We start from the raw sequence: 6966 nt of genomic DNA on the forward strand, positions 1-6966 counted from the left end.
AATAAAGGAAAGAGCCAGTCGTCGATAGTGTACGCCCCAACACTTAGAAGGCAGAGACAGGCGGATCTAAGTGAGTTCAAGGCCAGCGTGGTCTACAGAGTGAGTTCCAGGACATCCAAGATAATTCTTTTTTTTTTTTTTTGGTTTTTTGAGATAGGTAGCTTTGGAGCCTATCCTGGCACTCGCTCTGTAGACCAGGCTGGCCTCGAACTCACAGAGATCCACCTGCCTCTCCCTCCCGAGTGCTGGGATTAAAGGCATGCACCACCAACGCCCGGCTGACAGCCAAGATTATTATATAGAGAAACCTTATCTGAAAAAAGAATAAAAATAAAAAAGGAAACAATAAAATAAAACATACATAAAAAGTAATATTACTGAGAATAAAAGAATAAGAAAGAAAAATGAAAATAAAGCTTTACCTCCAGGTAAAGGCCTCTCTTATTGGGCTTCAACAAAACCCTATTACTTCCAATTTGGTTACTCTTGTGTAATGAGTACCTATAATTTTTGTATGGTATTTCAAATCTAGGGAGGGACAATTGCAATACTTCTCTTTTCCTTTACCTGGCACTGTTTTTAGATACAAAATGACTACAGTAGCAGGGTCATAGAAAGCAGACTATGACTTTGAAACCACTAATTTGAAACTCTTAGACACAGTGGTATGGTGACATCTTTGGATTGGAGAGAGGGCTGAGTTGAATATTCACTACTGTAGTCCCCAGGCACCAGGAGGCAGTGAACCAGGTATAAGGTGTGTGCTTTAGAATCCCAGGGAAGAAAGGAAACAGTTAACTTTTATATTATTTCCTCAAGGGGTGGGTGTAGTATGGTTAATACATGACTAGCCAAGGAATACATGGCTCAAAAGCATTGGAAACCTTGGCAAAAATTTTGTTGACACTTCTACTTTTGCTTCAGTCTGTTAGGAACTGGAGCTTTGGGGGAGGGATTGTGTTCTGTACTTTCAGCAGTAGCTTTAGCTTTAGGAGGAGTTGTGGTGTGATTTCTTCAGGCTGTCCCCTAGATCTGTCCTCAGTGGTTCTCAACCTTGCTAATACTGCAACCCTTTGATACAGTTCTACAAGTTTTGGGGACCCCAACCATAAAATATTTTCATTGCTACTTCATATCTGTAATTTTGCTACTGTTATTATGCATCATAACATAAATTTCTGATATGTGACCCCTGTGAAAGGTTCAATGATACCAAAGGGGTTGGTTGCGACCCTCAAGTTGAGAATCACTGCTCTAGGGACCAGTGTTTTGAAGGGACAGCACCATAATCTAGTACTAACCAGCTGCCTAACAACAACATTAACGTTGCTTTGGTTCACCTGATTAATAATGGAGATGGCACCATGTCTTTCAATTATAGTATGTAGTGGTTAGTGAGAAAGGATGCTCTAATTCTTCTGTCACATGTTTCAATTCTCTGAATTCAATTTGGAAAGAGTCTTTTCTATCACCTCCTCTTCATTCCTACTATTATTGTCTGCATAAATATAAAAGCACAGATATACCACATTCTTTTATATATATATATATATATATATATATATATATATGTGTGTGTGTGTGTGTGTGTGTGTGTGTGTGTGTGTGTGTGTGTGTGTTTGTGTGTGTGTAAGAAATTATGTTTATATGTGTTATAATAAAGTATGAGGAGTACCTTGCATGGGGGACCTTGGTTTATTTCATAGCAGGAGAGGTGGACCAAGGCTGGGAACAAATATGCCAGGCAGATAGAGCTTAAGTGAGAGGTTTTATTAGAAAGGGGGGGGGGAGGAAAGAGAAAAGAGGTAAAGAGACAGACAGAGAGAAGACAGAAGAGAAGAGGGAAAGTCCTGTCTGCCCCAGGGGAATAGCAGGAAATAGGGGAGTGGCAAAGAGAATGTAAGTGGGCAGGGGTCTTTCTTTAAAAGGGGTTCTTTGGCCTTGCATGCAGACTACACAATCATGGCACCCTGGGCTGACCTGGGGCACTTCCTGAGTTCATTCTGCCAGGTGACAGGGGCAGGCCAGCATAATGCCTGAATCCTTACAATATGTATATAACATAATGCTTTATTGATTCTTTGGGAATTTTACACCATGCACCCCAATCCCGCTCACCCCTGCAGCATTCCCCGCAAAAGAAATCTGCCCCAAATTAAATCGAAGAAAATAAAACAACACCTTGTTCCTCCATCTTTCTTGCCTCTCCAGTACCTCTTCATTCATCTGAGTGATGTTGGGAGCTGCGGTGTGTCACATATCCTTTCCTCCAGTCAGCCCCGCTCACATATGTTCATTGCAATGAGTCATTGGTTTGGCTCAAAGCCTCTGGCATACCATCATTACTGGACCCTAAACAAAACTCTTCTCAGATATCCTTCTGTTACCTGTGGCTACCATTTGGCAGGACCAGTCCCTTTGCCTGCTCTAGCAGGCCATAGATGGGGGTAGATGTTAGGGTGTGCCAACACAAAGCCCAGAATGTGGGTCTGGGTAGTATCTGAGCTGGCTAGTCTGAGCCAGTGGGAATGCTCCTATCAAGTGAGGGATGGAGCCAGCTCTCCTAGACTCATGCCATAGAGCCAGCTCTCCCACATCTGTAGTGAGGGTGGGGCCAGTGTCCAGCTAGGAGCAGTGTCAGCTATCCCAGGGCCAGTAAATGGTGGGGCTGCTCCGCATGCCACTCAGATTTCAATATACATGGTTCCTATGGCCTCCTGGGCAACACAGGCTATGGTCATCAACTTAGACCCCAGATGCAACAGGAACATGGCCCTCAGAAGCTCATACCATATTTTTTCATTAGGAAAAATTAAGTGTGTGTTTTGTTTTACATTTAGCAAGATACATAGTTTTTTCTATCTCAAATACTAGGCTTGACATTTAGTAAATGTCATTTAGCCTTTCTCTCTGCTGAGACTTGTTTCATAAATCAAGGACATTGGGTAAATAATCTTAAATATTTACGACTCATAACAAATCTAAACATATTTTACACATTCCCATTTAAGAGATATCATACATGTCCTTTGAAATATAGATGTGTCTCTATATAAATATAGATGTTCATGGATATAATATCTACTTGCATACATAGAAATAAAATGAGTAGATGTGTACAGATAGATATAGATACAGGCAAGATACAAGTGTGGTTGGGGTTAAAGAGAAGAGACAGAGGAATAGATGAAGGGAAGGTTAATTCATTTTAGGCAATTTGCAAATGAAAGGAACAATTGATAAGCTTTTCTTGGTCAAAGCTTACCCTATTTTATAGATTTTTCATTTATTGCCATAACTATAAATTGAAGGCACTTCATTTGCATTTTCATAGCCCTTTCTAGGTTAAGAAGTAATATTCATAATAAATTAGTGCTGGCTACCAGTTATGGAGAAATGATTGTTACAAGAATACAACTAGGTCAAGTTCTCATTTAGCTGATGGTGCCTTTTATATACTAACTCACTAATGTGCCTAAATGTTACACCATGTCCTTCTGTATTTTAAGCTTCTGGATCAAAGTAAGAGTGGTTAATTCCAGAGAAATCCTGTCTTGAAAAACCGAAAAAAAAAAGAGTGGCTAATTCTTGTTTTATTTTTCATGGTCTGTTTGGAACACAACAGGTACACAAGAAATCTTCCTTTAAAAATTAAAATGAAACCCTAAGACATGGAGAGCTGTAAGACAACATTTTAACTCTGAACAAACCAGTAGGTATACATTTCAAAATGATACAAAGAGGTGAAAACACACCCTCATTAATTATAAAGTTTTATGTTGGTAACCACTTAGTTCCTATGGTTACATCTCTGTGAAATTATAAAATAGGCACTTCAAGGGTTTGGGAACAAGAACAAATTGGCTGTTAGAGAATTCATGAATGCTAATAACTCATTTACTTATAATGCTTATAATTAATTGGTTTAAAATCATCTACTGCAGTCTTAAAATGAATAGGATATTTAAAGGTCACCATTGCTCTCAGCTCTCATTTAAATCTCTAATAGAAAAAAATACATTGCAGATATCAATTTAAAATAAGCCTTTTAAATTATTCTCTAACTAAACTTGGCCCAAAATAGTAAATGATCTATTCATTTGCTTTCTGTTAAATGTTGTGATCTATACTCTGTGATTAAGTTATTATAAAACCCTAATTTCTAATGTTTTGGATCACTAAGACTATGCTTATCATTTATGAAATACAGCAAAGTAAAATGAATCATGTACAAACCAAGATAATTCCTTATTATATGTTTAACAATGAATCTTCACTCCCTCCCTTCACTGGAAATGTCGACTGATATCATGTGCTAAATCATGTTTAACACTACAGATACGAAATAAAATTATAAAGACCATTTATCAATAGCAAATATGTCTTCAAACAATAAATCTCAAGAAAAACAATATAGTGCATCTATACATAATGAAAATAGAAAGAAATGGCTTTGCTTGCATGCAGTTTTTTATTATGAGATGACATGAGATTTCATCATGCTACTCACAACTATGTGATTTAAGTTTAAAATTTTTGTTTTTTTTTTTTCAAGACAGGGTTTCTCTGTATTGCTTTGGAGGCTCTTCTGGAACTAATTCTGTAGACCAGGCTGGCTTAGAACTCACGGATCCACCTGCCTCTGCCTCCCAAGTGCTGGGATTAGAGGTGTGTGCCACCAATGCCTGGCTTAAAAATTTTAAAACACAAATGTATGACTTATTCATTTCTGTAATTTTCTATAGTATTTTTTGTTAGCTGCAGGAACCTATAGACAGTAAAACCTACTGCAATTTTTCATTAGAAGTATATTGCCAGGTGCATTTATGCTATCAAAATGTAGCAGTTGGAATTTTATCATTGTAAATATTCAAATAATCTTGTCATTTGTTTCATGAGAGAAATTTTCAATAAGTTACAATACCAGGGCTGCTATACAGATGGGTCTCCATGACTGAGTCACTTTGGGAAAATATAAATACCCCTGCTTCTTGTGGGCACTCTATTAGAAGACCTTTTATGAATACCTTACCCCCTCACATACACTCACCACACTAACAAGGAATATAGACATGCAACTTTAAGGTTATTTTAGGGTCTAGAGAGATATCTCAGCAAATAAAAGTACTTATTACTCAAGCCAGATGGATCTCAACTAAAATAGCCAGGTGTAGTGATTGATCCACACCTGTAATCCCAGTATTCTGTAATTTCAACATTCGTACAGGGAGATGAGAGGTGGAGACAACCTCTAAGTCAAGTGTCCTGGAGTATACAATGCAGAAGAGGCAACAAGAGAGACTGTGTCTTAACAAGTTGGAAGGCAATAACCAGCTCCTCAAAGGTGTCCTCTGATCACACACACACAAACACGCACACACACACACACACACACACACACACACACACACACACACACACAGAGAGAGAGAGAGAGAGAGAGAGAGAGAGAACATGACACATCTGCACTCATACACACAAATCAATAACTTAAATAATTACTATCTGATTACTATCTTTTAAATTAGTCTTTGTAAGAGATTAATAATTAATAGTAAATATCATACTATATATAATAATCCAATATAGGATATCTGAATATGATCATTCCCAAACTATCCTATTGCAGTATACCAACCCCTGTGATGATGTTAGATTATGTTGTGCCTACCTCATGAAGTCAGGTGAATGGTATAGACCTTATGGCACAGCATTAGACAACTTCAATAAGGGTTACTGTTGACAGTCTGATAGAACCAAGACGGCATTTCTCACACAGAAGAAATCCATTGGACAAAGGGATAACTTATATCCCAGGTACTATGGAGGAGGATGGCATGAAAGTTCATTATATGGCTTAGAACTATGTGCAATTTAAAACATAAAACTTATGAATTATTAATTTCTGGAATTTTCCACTTGTCAAGGCAACAGAAACTGTAGAAATTAATATTGCAAACAAAAAGACAGTTCTATGCAGTGATTTTTTAGCTATATCATTCTACACATTCAATCATGACCTTAATATGAAAACAGAGTCCTTATCAAAACAGAAAAAAACCATTTTAAATGCAATACGTACATCAACAATATATAAATAGCATAAAAAATGAGCGTATAATTTTCCAAAGTTGATTGTGCTATTTCCCATTTCATGTGTTTGTCATACAAGACAATTTTGACCCTTCTGTCTTGGAGCACTGGGGTAGTGTTGTCTCAAATTTTCATGGGCTGAGACTATTGTAAAATTTATGTGAATTATGTGATTGTAAAATTTATTGTAAAATTTTGAGACTAGTTTATAAGAAGTGATGGATAGGAAGAGGTATTTTGGGATATCTGCTTAGAATCCTGAGCTAGAATGCAAACATACAACTGTCTTGACAAGGTCTCCATGAGGAATCACGAGGCAGCTCAAAAAAGTACTATGTGGGGCAATCAAATGGAAAGTCCTTGAGAATATATGCACTGAATAGAATGCCTAGTTGCATTAATCCTCCTGGAGTTCTGGCTCCAATCACCATCGGAACACAGTTCACATAGAGACACTGAGTCAAATCCACTCAGGTGTTCCCTTCCTGATATTCAAGACCCACAGACTGTTTGGTAAATGGGGAAATAAGCATTGTTGTTCTAAACCATTAGGTTCTGCTGTAATTTGTTTTGCCGCATAAGGAGTTGGTACATTGGATTCTATTCCATAATCTTTAATAATGCTACCACTATTTTCTGTGTCACAGGAACCCAGCCACAGCTTTTTGATATTTTGCTCTTGAGTTAAAAAATAAGTAGAAGCAGGGGGAACTATTTCAGAATTTACGAACTTTAGGATTTGTAGTAGACAAGTTGCGTATGTGTTCCAGGAACATTATTGCTAAGCCATTTGGAGCATAAGCTTTACATTATTTCTTGTGTTGTTTAAAATGAGTATCAAGAAAAGACCCCTGATCCATGCATGCCAGAGCA

This window comes from Cricetulus griseus, chromosome X (genome assembly GCF_003668045.3).
Source record: "Cricetulus griseus strain 17A/GY chromosome X, alternate assembly CriGri-PICRH-1.0, whole genome shotgun sequence".
NCBI classification, from domain to species: Eukaryota; Metazoa; Chordata; class Mammalia; order Rodentia; family Cricetidae; genus Cricetulus; species Cricetulus griseus.